This window comes from Musa acuminata, chromosome BXJ2-11 (genome assembly GCF_036884655.1).
Source record: "Musa acuminata AAA Group cultivar baxijiao chromosome BXJ2-11, Cavendish_Baxijiao_AAA, whole genome shotgun sequence".
Taxonomy (NCBI): domain Eukaryota; kingdom Viridiplantae; phylum Streptophyta; class Magnoliopsida; order Zingiberales; family Musaceae; genus Musa; species Musa acuminata.
In genome coordinates this window covers 11615007-11638027 of record NC_088348.1, presented here as the reverse complement: position 1 = coordinate 11638027, position 23021 = coordinate 11615007, and positions in this window count along the sequence as shown.

Here is a 23021-nt window from a genome sequence, read left to right as displayed (position 1 = left end):
CTTTCTTATTTCTATGGATTTTGAATTGTGGAATCTTGTCGAAAACAGATTTTCGAAGTCTTCTCTTCCAATGATCGATTGGAATGATTTGGAGAAGAAGGCTTTCGCTCTTAATGCAAAGGCTATGAATGCCTTATTTTGTGCACTTGATAAAAACGAGTTTAATCGTGTTTCAACTTGTGAAACTGCATTTGATATTTGGCACACACTCGAAGTGACCCATGAAGGCACAAGTAGAGTAAAAGAGTCAAAAATCAATTTGCTGTTACACTCTTTCGAACTTTTCCGGATGAAACCGAGTGAAACCATTGGCGACATGTTTACCCGTTTCACGGATGTCGTCAACGGTCTAAATGGACTCGGAAAGAGCTTTTCGGATTTTGAGCTTGTTAATAAGATACTAAGATCCCTTCCTAAGAGTTGGGATCCTAAAGTCACGGCTATTCAAGAGGCAAAAGATCTACGAAATTTCCCTCTTGAAGAATTAATCGGGTCATTAATGACCAACGAAATGACTTGTAAAGCTCATGAAGAGCAAGAAGACATCCTTCCAAAGAACAGGAAGGATATGGCACTCAAAACTTCTGAAGATCACTTGAGAGAAAACTCAAGTGATGAGGACTGTGACGATAACTTGGCACTTCTAACTAGAAAATTTAAAAAATTCATTAAAAGAAACAAGTTTAAGAATGATACTAAAAATAAACTTGAACCCAAGAAGGATCAAGTTATTTGCTATGAGTGCAAAAAGCCAGGACACTACAAGAGTGATTGTCCCCAAGCCAAAAAAAGAACAACAAAGAAGAAGGCGCTCAAAGCAACATGGGATGATTCGAGCGCATCTGAGGAAGAGGAGTCCAACACCGAGCAAGTTGCTCATTACGCCTTAATGGCTATCGGAGAGGAGGTAACGAATTCATTAAATGCTGATTTATCTTTCGATGAATTATTAAATGCTTTCAATGACTTATTTGACGAATGCAAGAGTATCAGTAGAAAATATAAATTGCTGAAAAAGGTGCATGATAGTCTTACTTGTGAGTTTGACAAGTTAAAAGTTGAACATCATGATAGTTTAAATTCATGTATCAAATGTCATGATTTAGAAACTTTCCAAAAAGAAAACCTGCTACTCAAGGACACCTTGAAGAAATTCGAGGTTGGTAGCAAGTCATTGAACATGATCCTTGCAAACAAGGGTCACGTTCCAAAAAGAGGTGGAATTGGATTTGTGAGAAGTCCTCACCTAAATCCAACCACTTTTATAAAAGGCTCCATCTTACATGTTCAACACCAAGCAAAATGTAACTTCTGTTGTAAATTTGGACACAAGACACATAGTTGTCCATTCAAGAAAATATGTCCAAACAAATTAATTTGGGTTCCTAAAGGAACCATGACAAATTCTATGCAACATGATAGGAAATGTAGATCTATTTATGAGGCACCCAAAAGCAAATGGGTACCTAAAAATTATCCTTTCTTGTAGAAAACCACACCATCCCAAGCTAGGAGCAAGAGATGGTACCTTGATAGTGGATGCTCAAGGCATATGACCGGAGATCCATCTCAATTCTCTAAGCTCACTAGCATAGATGAAGGCTATGTTACCTTCGGAGACAACAACAAGGGTAAAATCATTGGCAAAGGAACCATAGGTAACAAATCCAACTTCTTTATTGAAGATGTTTTGTTAGTTGATGGTTTAAAACATAACCTCTTGAGCATTAGTCAATTATGTGATAAAGGATACCTTGTCAAATTCGAATCCAATGCTTGTATCATTGAAAAACCCCATAAAAACATGTCTATGATTGCATTAAAACAAAATAACGTATACACTATTGACATCAATGATTTGTGTAATGAAATGTGTTTTTCAGTTTTAAATGAGGATGCTTGGCTATGGCATAGAAGATTAGGTCATGCTAGCACGAAACTAATCACTCAAATATCATCTAAAGAACTTGTAAGAGGAATTCCTCATATCAAGTTCATCAAAGATAATGTATGTGATGCTTGCCAATTAGGTAAACAGATTAAGGGTAGTTTCAAGACTAAAAATCAAATAAGCACCTCTAGGCCCTTACAATTGATCCATATGGACTTGTTCGGACCAATCTCTTCATCAAGTCTAGGAGGTAGCAAATATGCCTTTGTCATTGTTGATGACTATAGCAGATATACATGGACCTACTTCTTAAAACAAAAAAATGAATGCTTTAGATATTTTACCAAGTTTTGTAAACTTGTTCAAAATGAGAAGGGTTCTATGATTTCGTCAATAAGAAGCGATCATGGTGGAGAATTTCAAAACCACGATTTCCAAGAATTCTGTGAACTCAATGGATATAACCATAATTTCTCTACTCCAAGAAATCCTCAACAAAATGGGGTAGTAGAAAGAAAAAATCGAAATCTACAAGAAATGGCAAGAACCATGTTGAATGAACACAGCCTACCTAAATACTTTTGGGCCGAAGCCGTAAACACTGCATGTTATATTTTGAATAGAGTACTAGTAAGACCCTTACTCACCAAAACTCCTTATGAGTTATGGAATAACAAAAAACCCAATGTTTCATATTTTAAAGTCTTTGGGTGTAAGTGTTTTATCTTAAATGAAAAGGATAACTTAGGAAAATTTGATGCTAAATCCGATGAAGGAATCTTTCTTGGTTATTCTTCGGTTTCTAAAGCTTTTCGTATGTTCAATAAAAGAACTTTAATTATTGAAGAATCCATTCATGTTGTTTTTAATGAGATTTCCGAAATTAAGAAAAATGATCTTGATGATGATGTTAATTTTGATTCCTTAAATTTAAATGAAACCCCTTCTCCAACTAGCAACTTGGATGCATCCACTTCCGAAACATCCTTACCCAAGGATTGGAAGTATGTAGATGCTCATCCTAAGGAGCTAATATTAGGAGACACATCAAAGGGGGTTCAAACACGATCTTCTTTTAAAAATTTTTGTGCCAACGCCGCCTTTCTCTCCCAAATTGAACCCAAATGTGTTGATGAAGCCATGAAAGATGATTCATGGATTATCGCAATGCAAGATGAATTGAATCAATTTGAGAGAAATGAGGTGTAGACGCTTGTTCCTAGGCCAAATGACCATTTAGTAATTGGTACTAAATGGGTTTTCAGAAACAAGCAAGATGAAAATGGTATCGTGGTTAGAAACAAGGCTAGATTAGTGGCCAAAGGTTTCAACCAAGAAGAAGGTATCGATTACGAAGAAACCTTCGCACCTGTGGCTCGATTGGAAGCCATAAGGATGCTCCTTGTCTACACTAGTAGTAATAATTTTAAGTTATTTCAAATGGATGTTAAAAGCGCTTTTTTAAATGGCTTTATTTCCGAAGAAGTTTATGTTGAACAACCTCCTGGATTTGAAAATAATAGCCTCCCTAATCATGTGTTTAGATTAACTAAAGCTCTCTATGGTTTAAAACAAGCCCCAAGGGCTTGGTATGAGAGACTTAGTTCTTTTCTTATCAAAAATAACTTTACAAAAGGCAAGGTTGATACTACATTATTTATCAAGAATTTTGAAAATAATTTTCTCATTGTTCAGATTTATGTTGATGATATTATCTTTGGCTCTACAAATGAATCTCTTTGTGAATCTTTTGCTAAAACTATGAGCTTTGAATTCGAAATGAGCTTAATGGGAGAATTAACATTCTTCTTAGGTTTACAAATCAAACAACTAAGCAATGGTATCTTTATTAGTCAAACTAAATATGCCATGAATTTATTAAAAAGGTTTAATATGAACAACTCAAAGGCTAGTAACACTCCTATGAGCACCTCCACTAAGTTAGAAATTGATGAAAGTGGAGAAAGCTTTGATCAAAAAACTTATAGGGGTATGATAGAAAGTTTACTTTACCTCACTGCAACCAGACCAGACATCATGTTCAGTGTAGGACTTTATGCCAGATTTCAATCAAACCCTAAGATATCTCATCTCAAAGCAATTAAAAGAATATTTAGATATCTTAATGGTACCACAAATCTAGGATTATGGTACCCAAAATCAGAGAATTTTGAGTTAATTGCTTATGCTGATGCAGACTTTGCTGGCTGTAGATTAGATAGAAAAAGCACATCAGGATCATGTCAATTCTTAGGACATGCCCTTGTTTCCTGGTCATCAAAGAAACAAAACTCGGTTGCACTATCAACAACCGAAGCTGAATATATTGCAGCAAGTGCATGCTGTGCACAAGTTGTATGGATGAAAAACACTTTAGAAGATTACAAAGTTAATCTTAAAGATATTCCCATTAAATGTGATAACACGAGTGCAATTTGCTTAACCAAGAATCCTATACAACACTCAAGAATAAAACATATTGATATTAGACATCACTTTATACGAGATCATGTCACTAATCATGACGTAACCATAGAGTTCATTGATACTAAACATCAACTAGCTGACATTTTTACAAAACCTCTAAGTGAAGAACAATTTGATTTCATTAGAAGAGAATTAGGAATGTTGATGTGTCCGAATAGATAAACTTGCTAAAATTATTTTTCGGACTATATTGAATTATCAAATCACTTGATTGCCATGTTTCTATGTGAAAATCTGCAACAAAATCTTGTCCGAATGCATCTTATTTATTCGAATGCTATAAAACAGATTTTCTCGTACACTTTCATGAATAAATTTGATGAAGTGATGTGTATGTATTCCATCCTGCAAAATCTTTACGTATATAACAAAAAGGGGAAGAAGTATTTAAAGCAATCTATGTAAAATTCCTCTATAAGCTTGCTAATATTATTTTCCTGGTATCATTATTACTATGCTTTTTGTTGATGACAAAGGGGGAGAAATATATGAATTGATAAACACTGCTATGATTATGCCATCCTTGCATCACCAAGAGATATATGAACATGTGCTAAAGTTTGCATTATGCCCTGAGTTGATATATGAACACTGCTATGATTATGCCATCCTTGCATCACCAAGAAATATATGAACATGTGCTAAAGTTTGCATTATGCCCTGAGTTGATATCTTATCATGTGAAGAAAATGCAAAACTTGCTAGAATATTTCAAATGTGTGCATCATGTAATAGTGCTTCACAGCTTTATATAATAATGTTCAAACTACATGATGAATAGTTACAAACACAATCATACAAACTTGATGATGTATGTCAAGCCTTGACATCATCTTTGAAGAGATACATCATGAGTATCATGATGGGAGTATTGATAAGTTTAACTGATCTAACTTATCAATACGTCACTTGAATTCTTGGGTCTTGAATTCAAGGTTGACTTATCTCAACTATGGCATATAGACAGGGGGAGTTAAGGATAACTCCATTATCAATTGATTGTCATCATCAAAAAGGGGGAGATTGTTGAATCTCGGATTTTGATGATGAAGCCAATTGTCATTTGTTGTCTAATCTATGTGTTGAGATAAGTGTGCAGGATTAACTACGATGAAAGTTAGACAAGTAGCAGGAGTTGCGCCGGAGTCAAGTTCATGATCACGTTGGGAGTTCGAGAGTTCGAGAGTTCGACGGAAGTTCGGACGGTCATCGGAGGTTCTGCGAGAACAGATCCAAGAAGTCCAGAAGCTTGCCAAGCGAAGCTCGTCGGAACTCGCCAAGTAGATCGTCGCAAAGTCCAGGAGTTTGCCGGAAGTCTGCAGGAGCATCACCGTGGGTTCATCGGATGATCGACGGAAGTTCACCGGAAACTCGCCGGAAGAAGCGATTGACGCACCGAAGCAAAGCTGCAGAAATTGTCTTAGATTTAATCGTAGTTAGCACGTTGATTAAGTTGGAAAATGGGAGGTGATCCCATTGGCTTAATCTTGGGGCAATTGGGCCCCTGAAAGACTGAAATTGGGCCGAATAGAGCTAACCATTCGGACCCTGATTGCACCAGGAGGTGCAACCGCCCAGGCCAGGAGGTGGCACCGCCTGGGCTAAGTCTCCCAGCGAGACTGGGCGGTGCAACCTCCCCAGCCAGGAGGTGGCACCGCCTGAGCTCAGTCTTCGAGCAAGACTGGGCGGGGCAACCTCCCTGACAGAGAGGTGGCACCGCTTGAGCTCGGTCTTCGAGCTATGGCTGAGAGGTGCAACCGCCTCAGTCAAGAGGTGGCACCGCCTGGGGCTCAGTCTCCGAGCCAGACTCAAGCGGTGCAACCGCCCCTGACAGAGAGGTGTAACCGCCTGGGCTCAGTCTTCGAGCTCTGCCAGGCGGTGCAACCTCTCCAGTCAAGAGGTGCAACCGCCTGATCCCGGAATTCCGGGATTTGATCGTTTTGAGCTCCAAATTTGAATTGGGTTGGGGCCTATAAATACCCCACCCATTCAGCACTGAAAAGATACAGACCTACACCGAAATCTTGATCTTTTCTGTGATTCTAAGAGCTCAAAATTGTTGTAAAGCCTTTAAGTCTCCTCCTTCTGTTCTTCAAGTTTTAAGTTGTAAAGTGAGGAGAGAAAGGTCTGTAAAGGTTGTCTCCTGAGCCTGTCAAAAGGAGAGAAACTGTAAAAGGGCAGTTGGCCTTCGCCTATTGAAGGAAGGCCTCTAGTTGACCTCGGTGACCTCGTCGGTGGAGGAAGCCAAAAGTGGAGTAGGTCAAGACTGACCGAACCACTCTAAATCTCTGGTTTGCGTTTATTTTGAGCACTTTATCATTACTGCAAACCTCCTTCATAACTACTGCTCTCTGCGCTTTTACGAACAAGTTCTAAGTGCTGTTCTTTCCGAATCTGCATTCAGACGTAAATCGGTGTTTTCGTACATTACAGTTTATGTTTACGTTTTGATTCTGCAAAACTGTCTTCTGCGCCTTCACGAACAAGTTTCTAAGTGCTGATCTGTCCGAATCTGATTTCAGACGTAAACTAGTGTTTTCGTATGATATTTACATTGCAGTTTACGTTTACGCCTTGATTCTGCAAAACTGTCTTCTGCGCTTTTACGAACGAGTTTCTAAAGTTCAGATCCCTTTGAAACTGCGTTTAGACGTAAATCTGCGTTTAGACGTAAAACTGCGTTTTGACGCAAACTACGTTTAAACGTAAAACTGCGTTTTAGACGTAAACTGAGTTTAGACGTAAATCTGCGTTTAGACGTAAATCTGCGTTTGGACGTAAACCTGCGTTTAGACGTAAAACTGCGTTTAGACGCAAACTGCATTTAAACGTAAATTGTGTTTAGACGTAAACTGCGTTTAGAAGTAAAACTGCGCTTAATCTTAAGTAATCTTAAAATCGGCTTTTACATCGAAATCGTTTTTATCGAACGAACGCAGCTTTCATTTTTAATCGCTGAAAGATTTCCGCTGCACTAATTCACCCCCCCCCTCTTAGTGCTCTCGATCCTAACAATCTTGATAGTTTACTTCGTGCAAAATTTGCATGTTATTCATTTCTACTACATCATTATTTTTAGATAATGTCGCTTTCAAATCCCTTACGTGGCATACTTGATGTCAACCACCTCACTAGTCCAAATTATACGGATTAGCTCCGTAACTTTGAGAATTGTTCTCACGACGGAGAAAATCGTGTACGTCCTTGATACAATGATGCCTGCGCCCGAAGAAGGGGCAAGCGAGGATAAGATTGCTCGCTACGTGAAGTACATTGATGACTCCACTCTTGCTCAGTGCTATATGTTGGGCTCTATGACACCTGAGTTACAGAGACAACATGAAAAGATGGATGCCAGATCCATTCTCCTACATGTCCACAAATTGTTTGAGGAACAGGGAAGGACTCAGCGATATGAGATATCCAAGAGCCTCTTCCGTGCTAGGATGACTGAGGAGACACCGGTTTAGAACCATGTCCTAAAGATGATTGAGTGAATAGAGAAACTCACAGGTCTAGGAATGGTCCTAGATGATAACTTGTGTGTGGACATTGTACTTCAGTCCCTACCAGATTCCTTTTTTCATAATTCATGATGAATTTTAATATGAACAAGCTTGAGGTGACTCTCTGCTACTCAATATGTTGAGGGAGGTAGAGAGTACTATTAAGAAAGAGAAGCTAGTTCTCTATACTGGTGAGACCAGAAAGAAAAGTAAATCAGAAAGGTTCCTTAAGAAGGGAAAGGGCAAGGGCAGACCAAGTAAAGCAAAGGTTGCTAAGAAAGACCCAGCAAAAGACAAAAGTCAATGCTTCCACTATGGTAAAGATGGGCACTGGAAGAGGAACAACAAAGAGTATCTTGCAGAAAGGGCGAAATTGAAGCTTGGAGAAGCTTCAGGTATATTCATGATCAATCTCCAATTGTCAGATTTTTGTGATAGTGCATTGGTATTGGATACCAGTATTACTTATCACATCTACAATTTATTGTAAATTCTAGCAAAGCCGAGGGGAGATTGGCGAGAGGAATATTGCATAAAGGTTTGTTTATGCTAGATACTACTCCACATACCATGAATGTAAGTGTGTCTAAGAGGAAACAAGATGAGGTGAACAGTGCATACCTATGGCATTATAGGCTAGGTCATATCCATGAGGGAATGATTCAAAAGTTGCTAAATGATGGATATCTAGATCCATTCGACTATGTGTCATATGCAACTTGCGAGTCTTGCCTTCGTGGAAAACTGACCAACTCTCCATTTAGTGGAACTGGAGAGAGAGCCACTGAGCTGTTGGAACTCATACATAGTAATGTATGTGGACCCATGTTCACTCATGCCATTGGTGGTTACTCCTGTTGAATCTCGTATTTTGATGATGAAACCAATTGATAATTATGTTTATGTTTAACTACATTTTGAGTGATGCAGGTCTACTCGATCAGGATTAGACAGTTGACGCAGGAGGAATTGACGTTGCGCCGGAGGAGATCACGTAAGGATATTGGATGGCAGAACGCTTCGGACGTCGGGCATCAGGCCAAGGAGAGCGAAATTGTGCCAAGGATATTGGGGTTGCGGAGGTCAACCGCCGATTGTGCAACAAGCCGCAAGAGAGGGCGATGCACCGAAGAATGGGACGAAGCGCCAACCAATGACGTGCCGGGCAACAGAATGTCAACTCGCATTGTAATAATTGTCTAGATCGGAGTTGAGTTTTGGTTTGTGTGTGCAGGATTAACTATGATAACGATGAAGACATAAAGCGAAACAAAGTGCTGGAGTCAAGAGCGAAGGATTCATTGGGAGTTCGAGAGTTCGACGGAAGTCCGAAGGTTTGTCGGGACTGTTGTCGGAACTAGCCGAGAATGAGTAGGGAGCTTGCCGAAGGGTTTTTCGGAAGCTCGCCGGAAGGTTCGTTGGAAGTTCGTGGAGCTCACCGAGAAATATCGGAGCTTGCCGAAGAAGCTCGTTGGAACTCGCCAAGATCAAATCGTGAAGTCTAGGAGCTTGCCGGGAGTCCGCAGAATGGTTTCCGAGAGTTTATCGGAAGACCGTCGGAAGTTCGCCGGAAGCTCGCCGAAAGAAGTCTTGACTTACAAACTTTGTAATAGCTTAGAAAATATCTTTAAATTCGTAGTTAGCACGTTAATTAGGGTTAGAATTAGGTGTTAATCCTATAACCCAAGTAGGGGCCAATTGGGCCCGAGTTCGGACTGGTTTGGGCCAAGTTTGGAGCCCAACCAGTGAGCTGATTTGGCCTAGGCAGTGGCACCGCCTAGGCTGGGTGGTGGCAACGCCCAGCACCCGAGAGCTGGGCAGTGACACCTCCTGGGCTGGGCAGTTGCACCGCCCAGCACCCGAGCGCTGGGCGGTGGCACCGCTTGGCTGGGCGGTGGCACCGCTAGCATCGGGAACATAAGAGAATTCAAATTTTTGGAGTCCAAATTTGAATCCTTTTGAGGCCTATAAATACCCCTCAAGTCTCAGCTGAGAAGACAACTTTTTGAGCAGCAATTGTTTGAGAGAAAGGCCTTAGAAAAGTTTTAGCTAGTCTTGTTTTCAATTTGCTAGTGTTCACCTCCTTCTTTCTTGCTGAAAATCTGTAAGAGAGTGAACTGCTTGTAAAAAGTTGTAAGAGGGGTATTCACCCTTCCCTTTCAAGAGATTTGCTAGTGGAAGGTGGGAGCCTCATCGAAGAGGGGCCTCGCAAGTCGATGTAGGTCACTTGACTGAACCACTTTAAAAACGGCGTAATCTCTGGTTTGCATTTCATTACTGCTATTTACATTACTGCAAACCTTCTTACTTGCTTTATTTCCTCAATACATTTGTTGCACAACTTTGTGAATACGCTTTCAAGTTAAGCACTTCCGATTCCGATTTTTATCGTAAGAAAGATTTGTCGAAACCAACGTTTTAAGCCGCTGCACTAATTCACCCCCCCCTCTTAGTGCCGCTCCGATCGTAACAATTGGTATCAGAGTCCGGTATTTCTCATTTCGGATTTACACCTGAGAGAAATGGCTCTTCATGGCTTTCAAGAGTGCTTATCGGTTGTTCGTCCACCGTTGTTTAACGGATTGGACTATACTTATTGGAAAACTCAAATGAGAGTTTTCTTGATTTTTATGAATTTGGATTTATGGAATATCGTTGAAAATGGTTTTCAACTTCCCTCTAAACCGATGAACGAATGGTCGGATTTGGAGAAGAAATATTTTTCTTTAAACGCAAAGGCTATGAATGCCTTATTTTGCGCTTTGGACAAAAATGAGTTCAATCAGATTTCTACGTGCGAAATGGCTTTCGATATTTGGCGAACACTTGAAATCACGCACGAGGGAACTAGTAGAGTCAAAGACTCAAAAGTTAACATTTTATTACATGATTTTGAGCTTTTTCAAATGCAACCAAGCGAGACTATAAGCGACATGTACACCCGTTTCACGGATGTCGTCAATAATCTAAGAGTTCTTGGTAAATCTTTTTCGAATTTTGATCTCGTAAGCAAAATCTTAAGATCCCTTCCAAAAAGGTGGGACTCTAAAATAACCGCAATACAAGAAACAAAATATTTAAATATTTTTCCACTTGAAGAACTAATTGGTTTGTTGATGACATATGAAATGGTGCGCAATGCACATGATGAACACAATGAACACTTGAACCACCTTCCAAAGAACAGGAAGGATTTGGAACCCCGGACAAATGAATACCCCTTGAGCAATGACTCAAGTGATGAGGACAATGATGAACTTGAACTTCGAACACTAAATCTTAATAAGTTTACTAAACAAAAATCTAAAATAAATAATGAACTTGAATGGAGGGAGAGGCCAAAGAAGAGGAAGGCAACCAAGGATGAATCAAGAACTTCCAAAGGTGAAACGGAGAATTTGGCTTTGACGGGCTTCGACTACAAGGTAAGTAACTCAACTCTCTTGAATTATTTTGAAATTACTTGATATGTTCCATGATGCATTTTCTCTTTTCTTTTGAATAATTATTTTTCTTGAAAATTGTATGTTTTATGTTAATAGAATAAAATGTTAGATTTAAATAATCATATATATGTGCTTGAGAAGTAAGAATGTGTATTTTGATGATTTCCATATTAACCTTCAATGATGATGCATGGTTTTTATATGGAAGGCTTGATGATTTTTTTTAAACCTTGTTTTTGGTTTTCAAATATGATGTATGTTTTTGACATAAGAACAAAACTTGAGCATGCTAATATAAAGTCAATCACATAAATTAAAACTAAAGAAGTTTTAGTTATATATAAGAATCATTCAAAATTATGTTCAATGAAACCATTGCATAATGATGTAATGAAAATATTAAACATTTTGAAACCATGTTTTAGTGTCATGCATAATGATCATGCTTAATAAATATCGAAATTATGCATATGAATCTTGTGATTTATGGATTATTGATTTTTACCATAATGAAAGTGCCTTATTAATCTTTGTTGTAATAAATCTTACACTTTCGGTTTTAAACATTATACATGTTTTTATTTGGTATAAGTGAAATAAAATCATATGAATTGAAACAACTAAAAAGAGGAAAATATTTTTTCCTTGAAATTTTATTTTTCTCTATCCTATTGATCTTGATGTTTATTATGATAAATCTATGTATACCATTTTGAATCTCTTGAAAGTAATGTTGATATTTTGATGATTTTGATTATTTAAATTTGAAATGAGTTTTATCAAAATCATGATATTGATTTCTTGGAATAACATGAGATTACCTTTGATGATCATTTTGATTCATGGAATTTTGGATTCATGACTTGGTCTTACATTTGTTTATGAGATGGTTGAAATCTTTGTACATTTGAATTCTTCCCTTCTCCTTTCAATTTATGCATGTTATATGTTAAAGATTTAAAACCATGTTTTGGTATCATGCATATCTAAGAAATATTGATGTGATAAATTGAATAAGTTGAAAATGAATGATGATTTTTCTCTTGAATATAACTTGTGATATTTTTTTTATATAAATCATCATTTTGATTTCTCGACATTCGATACATGAGATTTTATTATAAATCAAAATTTCTCATTAATCAATCTTCTACGATTTTACTTGATATTCTCTTGAGAGGAGATTTTCTAAATGAATCATGATTTTTCCTTGTGAGTTCTTGGAGTTATTACTTGATTTTTCTTTTAAAACAAGATCTCTTTTTTGTACTCCTATGATTTTTCTTGATATTTTATTTAAAGAAGATATTTACTATATGAATCATGTCTTTTGGTATTCAAATGATTTTATCCTTCATGACATGATTTCTTTGTATTTATGGCTTGCATGGCTTGAAATGTTTTGGTATGATGCATGCAATGATGAAATATTCATAAAGTTAAAATGATGTATGCAATACTTATGATAATGATGTACATGATGTATTTATTGCATATGATGTGTATCATGAATGCTTTAAATGATTGAATGTTTGGTATCATGATCAACATGTTGATAAATGCTTGAAAATTTTAATGTTTGAGTATCATGTATTATATGCTTATTAATGATGATTTATTTATTTTTCGGTATCGTGCATGAAAAATAAGATTATTGAAATTGTGTATGTTTTAATTTGAATATATAATGATGCACAAATAAGAATGATACTGTTAGAACCCTTGTAGATTCTAAACATGGGGTTGATCTCTTTAGGGGATCGGCCTCCTTGGAACTCTATAGGGGTTCCTCCCTCCAAGTTGCTGCTCAAAGGCTGCAGAAAAGATTCATCTATTGCTTAAGAAAAGAGAAGGAATACATGGCTATTTATAGGGCTTCTAAACCCTAACTCCTAATAGGACTCCTACTTAAGACTCTTACTTCTAACCAACTCATAATAGGACTCCTAGTCAAGACTCCTATTCCCTTACAACTCCTAATTCTTCTCTAAGAAAACACCTCTTACATGAATGCCCCTCTCAATTAGGACTCTCCTAGCTAGAGTCCTAACAGAATGTCCCTCTCAATTAGGACTCTCCTAGCTAGAGTCCTAATAGTTTTACATGAATGTCCCTCTCAATTAGGACTCTCAAAGCTAGAGTCCTAACAGACCCGCCCTCTTCAAATCAGCCTTGTCCTCGAGGCTGATGATTCATGAATTCTGGGAATTTGATCTTCAAGTCGTCATAGTTCTCCCAAGTGGCATCTTCTATTGGTAGGTTCGCCTATTATATTAGCACTTCATTAGTGGGTCGTCGTCGTCGAGTCACGATCCGTCGATCAATAATGGCACTTGGCTGGGTCTAGAGTTCTCTTTGGGTAGTCATATTTGGTGGGTGGCTTTGGGCTATCTCCAAGCACCTATTTAAAACTTCCGTTTGGCTATTGATTTGTGGGTGATATGTCGTACTCCTTTTCAATTTAGTACCCTGCATATGGAATAACTTTGTCCAAAATCTGCTCTTGAAGATGCAAGTAGAATTTGTCACAAGCACAATGCGTCCCTTATAGCAGAATTCTTTTGAGTCCCGATTGTAATGAGCCACGGAGCTTGGTGCTTCCTCTAATTTTTTTTTTTTATCTTACTGGTCTCCGAATCTTCCTGCCATTCCGTCTTAATATCCTCCAGGACGTAGTTGGTTGGAAGTAAAACGACCGAAAATTCAGCTTGCTCAGGTAGCTGCGAAAGCGCATCTACAACAACATTCTCTTTCCACCTTTTGTAAGTTATTTCATAATCAAATCCATGAAGTTTTGTTACCCATTTTTGCTGCTCAGGGGATAATATCTTTCGCTCCAAAAAGTACTTGAGGCTTTTATGGTCGGTTTTAATTTGAAATCGTCGACCAATCAAGTAGGGTCTCCACCTCGTTGCTGCACCCACAATGGCGAGCATCTCTATCATATGTTGACTTATTTTGATGGGAGGGAGATAATGCCTTGCTAGTGTATACGAGTGGTCGACCATCTTGCTTGAGAATGACTCCAATTCTGACTCCAGATGCGTCGGCCTCAATAACGAAGGGTTGGTTGAAATCTGGTAGTGTTAGCGCCGGCGTCGTCATAATGGCTGCCTTAAGTTTGTCGAAGGCAGTGGAGGCTCTGTCCGACCATTGGAAGACATCTTTGTCAAGTAAAGAAGTAAGTGGTGCACTGATCTTTTCATAGTTTTTCACGAACTTACGGTAGTAGCCTGTTAAACCCAAAAAGCCATGTAGCAATTTTATGTTCCTCGGGATAGGCCAGTTTTGCATTGCTTCAATTTTGAAGGGGTCCACCGTCACACCTTCCTCTGATATGATATGCCCAAGATATTTCACCTTTTGTTGAAGAAAGTAAAAATTCGTAGTGGTCGTTGTGTATTCGAAAGGCGGTTTTCGGTATGACTTCTTCATACACTCGTATTTGATAATACCCGGATCGAAGGTCCAGCTTTGCGAAGATTTGTGCTCCCTTTCATCTAGCAATTCATCTGCTATTGGAATAAGGTATTTGTTCTTGATGGTTATGCCATTGAGAGCTCGATAATCAATGCATATTCGCCATGTTCCGTCCTTCTTGCGTACAAGTAGCACCGGTGAAGAGTAAAGGTGGCAACTTGGCCGAATAACTCCTGTTTCGAGCATCTCTTTTACAATCTTTTCTATTTTATCCTTCTGGAGATGTAGATACTGATATGGCCAAGTATTTGCTAGAGGTTTGCCTGAAAGAATCATTATACAATGATCATTCCGACGAGTAAGAGGTAGGTTATGCGGCTCGTCAAATATATCTGAAAATTCAGCAAGCAAAGGAAATAGGTTTGGAACTTCAAATTCTATTGGCTCTCCTTTAATTTGCTGCTCAAGTTGTACCAAAAAGCCGTTGCATGTTTTATGCAAAGCCTTCTTCATTTGTTGTGTGCAAATCGTCGTTATGTCGCCCTCACGTTTCCCATTCAGTATCACCTGTTTCTCCTTACTGTAAAATTTCATAATTAGTTGCATAAAATTCCAAGAAATATCACCTAATGTCATCAACCATTTAATTATGAGCATGGCCTCATGATCATCAAGAGGGAGAAGGTAGAAATCTGCAATTATCTCTTGGTCCTGCAGCAATAGTTTCTCCTGCGGGCGCCTACGATCACAATTCAAAATCCGTCCGTCGATGACCTTAACGTCAAACCTGCTGCAATTCTCAATAGGTAAGGCCGTCTGGATAGTAACCTTACTATTTAGAAAGTTATTAGAACTGCCCGTGTCGATGAGAACAGTGATCGGTTGTTGTTTGAGAAGGCCTCCAACTTTCATCGTTTGCTGGTTTGAGTAGCCGGCTAGTGCATGTACCGTAACTTCAGTCGGTTGTGGCTCTTCTTCTGCATCTTCTTCTTCATGTTCAAGGCTCTCTTCTGGATGTTCAATGACCTCTTCTTCTATTGGTTCAATCATAAGAAGTCTCCCTTTACTACAGCGATGCTCACGGCTCGTCACAATGCCAACATAACCCCTTCGCATATCGCTCCCGAAGCTCTTCTCTTGTTAACCTCTTTGGTGTAGGGACTTGGTCAATAGTAGGGGAGGCTGAGGGCTTCAATATTACTGGTTGAGGAGCGAACTTAGTCCTCCGAGCTTCTTGGTTCAATTGCTAGTTGTCCATCAATATTCTCGTAATCAATTGGTCTGAAGCGGATCAACAGTCCTTCTTTGAATTGTTGCCATGAAAGGACTCCATAAGTATGTTCAAACCAGTCAAACCACTGTATAGCATCCCCTTCAAGATGTATAGCTGCAATTTTCACCATAGATGCATCCGCGGTTTTGTGGTATTGAAAATATCGCTCCGCGTGCGAGATCCAACCAATTGGGTCTCCTTCTTCCCATCTAGGGAAGTCTACTCTCATGCATGGAAAGTTGGGGTTGGTCATAGAGCTTCCCCTCTCTTGGAAGTCATATCTTCGGGCTTGGTGAGATTAGGCAAAGTTCTCTCCTTGATATGATTTATTCGGGCTTAGTGGTCGGCCCAATCTGAGTTCGGTAAAGAGCGTCCGAATCTTATCCTCCATTCGCACCTCGAAGGCTTCAAATTTAGCATTGATCACTTCCTCAGATGCCATAGTATATGCCGCCAAATCTATGATATTAAGATCTCTCATTTGTTGTCGGGTTAAAGGCATGTATTGGTTGAGAGAGGTGATGGTTGAAAGAGTTGGTGGATTGGTGGATGTAGGCTACGGTTTAGGATTATTTTGTGGCTATTTTGGGTGCAGTTTAAGGGTGTGGTTTGGTGGAGTTTTAGGGCTATGGATGAAAGTTTTGGATCTATGGTAGATGGCAGCAAAGGTTTGATAGAAATCAGTGAAAGTTGCAGCAAGTATGTGCTGTCTTGTAAGATTAGAATTGTCGTCGAAAAAACAACGGTTTCTCGACGTAATTTCCACCAAAAACTTGAGATAATTGAGGAGGGAATTGATAGCAAAATCACAGTTTATATAACAGCAAGGATATCTAATTTAATCAAGAAACTTTCGGCAGTATAACAGCAAGGAAATTGGTGCAAGTTGCGATTGCAGAATTCTCGTCGAAAAATTTCAGCGGGTTACGATGAAAATTTGCAGCAACATAAAATCGATTTTAGAGATGAATTTCTTAATAGATCAATCTTAGATGGAAGCCAAGATGATCTATGAAGTGTATAAGAAATTTCATTCAAAAAAGATTGCAAATAGATGGGTTAAGGCAACAATATGCGGCTGAAATTTTCTGCAGCACAGATTTTTAGGTATAGCAGAATGGACATAAAAGATCAGCGGTTTATATTGAGAATTTTTTGATGAAACCAAAGTTAAATCCACTGTTAGGAAGTGTCAAAGCTGTCATAAAAATTTCGTAGAGATTTAGATAGAAACAATATAGTATCAAGATCAAACAAACAGTGCTATGCGGCTGAAATTTTATAGTGTAGATTTTCAAGTATAGCAGATTAGACGTAAAAGATCAATGGTTTATATTGAGAATTTTTTAAAAAAACCAAAGGGAAATCTGCTGTTAGGAAGTGTCAAAGATGTCAAAGAAATTACATATAATATAATTTCTCCCGAAATGTTATCACTTTGGCCGACTATCATAGCTATTCCAATCAGGAACAACTCTTCAGATACACTTATTTGGCCTCATGATAAAGGCAAATTTAGTGCCACATCCGCATGGAATCAAATTAGGCAAAGAAATAACAAGTGGGTCCCAAGCAGTTGGACATGGGATCGACCGGGATCACAAAGACACTCCTTATGTACATGGCAGGCCCTTCTCGATAAACTACCTACAATAGACAATATGAAAAGAAGAGGTATGTATCATGTTAACCGATGCTCCCTTTGTTTGCAACAAGAAGAAACTGTTGACCACCTCTATTTTGCTTGTGATTATACAAAATGGATATGGAAGGAGATTCTCCAGCGATTTGAACTCAATAGACTGCCGCAACCAAACTTGCACCAAGAACTAGGCGACCTTATGCAATGTTTCTCAAGAAAAGGGCCTCTTACACAACTGGCAAAGGTTACTTTCAGATGCGCTATTTGGTGGATGTGGAAGGAGAGATGTAATAGAATCTTTGAATGTCAACACACAAACAATGCTCAGCTCTTGAAAGAGATTATTAGAGACTCAAGATCCTGTATGGAGCATGATCTCAAAACCGAGCACTTCACCCGAAGAGAAAAAGATATTTTTATCAAATTTAATTTTGCTATTAGCTAAAGATCTTGGGAATGATGCGAAATAATGTACCCACAGGTAGTTATAGTCTACAGCATGTGTAGTCATAACTATCGCATTCGCACTCTATGAGTTACTTGGCTTTGTCTATGACTTGTATAGATAAAGCTAGTTGTAGAAACTTTACACATAATCAATTTACTTTTACTTACCAAAAAAAAAAAGATGTCATAAAAATTACATAGAAATTTGGATAGAAAAAGCATAGTAGCAAGATCAAACAGATGGTACTATGCGGCTGGAATTCTACAATATATCTTTCGTCGTAGAGATGAAAACTTTGTGACGAAAGGTTTATGCAGCAATATAGGAACAGTTTTTTTTTTTTTTTTTTTGAATAAGGATAACTAAATTGCAGCAGCAGTAAGGTAGGAAACTAGAACCTGTTGCAATTCACGGGGAGATCAAAGGATGATCCGCGGTGGTGGAGATGATGGCGGAATTCGGTGACGATCTTTTAAGCAATTGTGGGAATTGCTTTGGGTGGTTGTGGAGGGCTGATGGATGGCAGTGGAAGGGCAGTGAGATGCCAAGAACGCTGCTCTGATACCAGGTGTTAGAACCCTTGCAGATTCTAAACTTGGGGTTGATCTCTTTAGGGGATCGGCCTCCTTGGAACTCTATAGGGGTTCCTCCCTCCAAGTTGCTGCTCAAAGGCTACAGAAAGGATTCATCTATTGCTTAAGAAAAGAGAAGGAATACATTGCTATTTATAGGGCTTCTAAACCCTAACTCCTAATAGGACTCCTACTTAAGACTCTTACTTCTAACCAACTCCTAATATGACTCCTAGTCAAGACTTCTATTTCCTTACAACTCCTAATTCTTCTCTAAGAAAACACCTCTTACATGAATGCCCCTCTAAATTAGGACTCTCCTAGCTAGAGTCCTAACAGAATGTTCCTCTCAATTAGGACTCTCCTAGCTAGAGTCCTAACAGTTTTACATGAATGTCCCTCTCAATTAGGACTCTCCAAGCTAGAGTCCTAATAGATACTTACTTTTGTCATAATATGAAAATTGATATAAGGGTCTTCCCTTCTTTTTGATAATGACAAAGGGGGAGCAAGAATTTCTAGCGTGGACATCATGAAAAGAGGCAAACTAACTAGCTTGCACAATTCAAGATGAAAGCAAAAATTGCACTTCTCAAAAGAGAAGATGCAAATGTAACATTTTCTCAAGCTGGGAAAACTAATAACATTCATGTGGAGCCGACTAGAAAACTTGATTCGGAAGCTATTTCAATCCTCAATGCCCCAATTACAGACGATGAAATTGTATGTGTTGTCTTTAAGTCACCAAAGCACAAAAGCCCAGGTCCAGATGGATTTCCAGCTGAATTTTACCAAACTGCTTGGTCTATTATTGGAAATGATGTGATCAAGGCTTGCCAACATTTTTTCTCTTCAGGTCAAATTCTTAGAGAGATGAATTGTACTTTTATTTCTTTAATCCCGAAGAATGCATGGGCAGATTCACTAGAGAACTATCGACCCATATCATTATGCAACTTTATTTACAAGATCATCTCCAAAGTATTGGCAAATAGAATGCAAAAGGTAATACACAAGATCATTAGCCCAAATCAAGCTGCTTTCATCAAAGGGAGAAGTATACATCATAACATTTTGCTTGCTAATGACTTGGTCAAAGATTTGCATTCAAAAGCAAGAGGGACAAAAATATGTTTTAAAGCTGATTTACGGAAAGCCTTTGATTCAGTTAATAGGAAATTTATCTTTAAGATGCTCCTCGATATGAACTTCCCACAGCAATGGGTTAATTGGATTCAATCTTGCCTGGAAACTCCAAAGTTTTCGATACTCTTTAATGGCTCACCTATTGGTTTTTTTGGGAGCACGAATGGCATCCGACAAGGTGATCCACTCTCTCCGTATCTCTTTACTATTGCGATGGAAGGACTTAGCTGTATGTTGGAACATGCAGTCTTAAATGGCAGCATTAAGGTACCCAATGCTGGCTCTATTCATATATCACATATAACATTTGCAGATGATTTACTTATCTTCCTCCTAAATGATCCAACTTCAGTAAAAAACCTGGCTACTATTATGCATGACTTTGGTATGGTTTCTGGACTTCAGTTAAATCATGCGAAAAGTAAAGTATATATGAGCCCTTACGTTGAGGATAAGGTCTTTATTGCACAAACTTTGGGGGTTAGTGAAGGAAGCCTGCCTGTTCCTTATTTGGGTCTCCCGCTCATATCCACAGGCATTCACAAAACCCACTGTCAGCCTATCCTGCAAAAAATAAAGAATAGAATTTCTTCTTGGAAAAATAGGCTTCTATCAAAAGCAGGACGACTCGAACTCATTCGTTCTGTATTGCACTCCTACTCTATATATTGGTGTAATGCATTTCTTTTGCCTGCTGGACTTCTCCAAGATATTGAACGGTTATTAATGAACTTCTTCTGGAATGGCACAAATGATAAGGCAATGCATATGGTAAATTGGGATAGCATTTGCAAACCGAAAGATGAAGGGGGGCTAAACTTGAGAAAAGATTGGAATCAAGCAAGCCTGGTACAACAATTGTGGGATCTTTTGCAAAACAAATGTTCCTTATGGTCACAATGGGTTTCTGCTAGGTATCTTTCAAAGGAATCAATCTGGGAAATTTCAACAAGAACATACCACTCTGCAGCTTGGAAAGGAATTTTAAAGGCAAGGAATTGGCTAATCAAACACATTTCGTATGCAATCTCTTCTGGAACTAGTACTAATATGTGGTACGATCCTTGGGTGAATGGGAAGAGTATATTTCAATTATATGGCGACAGAATACGAAAAGATCTTGGGGCTCCCAAAGATTGGAAGGTTTCCGAGTTCATTGCTAACGGTACTTGGTGTCTCCCTAATCCTATTTCTCCCGAAATGTTATCACTTTGGCCGACTATCATAGCTATTCCAATCAGGAACAACTCTTCAGATACACTTATTTGGCCTCATGACAATGGCAAATTTAGTGCCACATCCGCATGGAATCAAATTAGGCAAAGAAATAACAAGTGGGTCCCAAGCAGTTGGACATGGGATCGACCGGGATCACAAAGACACTCCTTATGTACATGGCAGGCCCTTCTCGATAAACTACCTACAATAGACAATATGAAAAGAAGAGGTATGTATCATGTTAACCGATGCTCCCTTTGTTTGCAACAAGAAGAAACTGTTGACCACCTCTATTTTGCTTGTGATTATACAAAATGGATATGGAAGGAGATTCTCCAGCGATTTGAACTCAATAGACTGCCGCAACCAAACTTGCACCAAGAACTAGGCGACCTTATGCAATGTTTCTCAAGAAAAGGGCCTCTTACACAATTGGCAAAGGTTACTTTCAGATGTGCTATTTGGTGGATGTGGAAGGAGAGATGTAATAGAATCTTTGAATGTCAACACACAAACAATGCTCAGCTCTTGAAAGAGATTATTAGAGACTCAAGATCCTGTATGGAGCATGATCTCAAAACCGAGCACTTCACCCGAAGAGAAAAAGATATTTTTATTAAATTTAATTTTGCTATTAGCTAAAGATCTTGGGAATGATGCCAAATAATGTACCCACAGGTAGTTATAGTCTACAGCATGTGTAGTCATAACTATCGCATTCGCACTCTATGAGTTACTTGGCTTTGTCTATGACTTGTATAGATAAAGCTAGTTGTAGAAACTTTACACATAATCAATTTACTTTTACTTACCAAAAAAATTCTTTGTGTTTATAATATAAGTTCAACTCATTGCATGAAAAACATAATATTAAGTTTTATTATCATGCAGTTTTGAAGCTAGAAAATTTAGCAAGTAATGCATCATGCTTAGGACATCCGTGAAACGGGTGTACATGTCGCTTATAGTCTCGCTTGGTTGCATTTGAAAAAGCTCAAAATCATGTAATAAAATGTTAACTTTTGAGTCTTTGACTCTACTAGTTCCCTCGTGCGTGATTTCAAGTGTTCGCCAAATATCGAAAGCCATTTCGCACGTAGAAATCTGATTGAACTCATTTTTGTCCAAAGCGCAAAATAAGGCATTCATAGCCTTTGCGTTTAAAGAAAAATATTTCTTCTCCAAATCCGACCATTCGTTCATCGGTTTAGAGGGAAGTTGAAAACCATTTTCAACGATATTCCATAAATCCAAATTCATAAAAATCAAGAAAACTCTCATTTGAGTTTTCCAATAAGTATAGTCCAATCCGTTAAACAACGGTGGACGAACAACCGATAAGCACTCTTGAAAGCCATGAAGAGCCATTTCTCTCAGGTGTAAATCCGAAATGAGAAATACCGGACTCTGATACCAATTGTTACGATCGGAGCGGCACTAAGAGGGGGGGGTGAATTAGTGCAGCGGCTTAAAACGTTGGTTTCGACAAATCTTTCTTACGATAAAAATCGGAATCGGAAGTGCTTAACTTGAAAGCGTATTCACAAAGTTGTGCAACAAATGTATTGAGGAAATAAAGCAAGTAAGAAGGTTTGCAGTAATGTAAATAGCAGTAATGAAATGCAAACCAGAGATTAAGCCGTTTTTAAAGTGGTTCAGTCAAGTGACCTACATCCACTTGCGAGGCCCCTCTTCGATGAGGCTCCCACCTTCCACTAGCAAATCTCTTGAAAGGGAAGGGTGAATACCCCTCTTACAACTTTTTACAAGCAGTTCACTCTCTTACAGATTTTCAGCAAGAAAGAAGGAGGTGAACACTAGCAAATTGAAAACAAGACTAGCTAAAACTTTTCTAAGGCCTTTCTCTCAAACAATTGCTGCTCAAAAAGTTGTCTTCTCAGCTGAGACTTGAGGGGTATTTATAGGCCTCAAAAGGATTCAAATTTGGACTCCAAAAATTTGAATTCTCTTA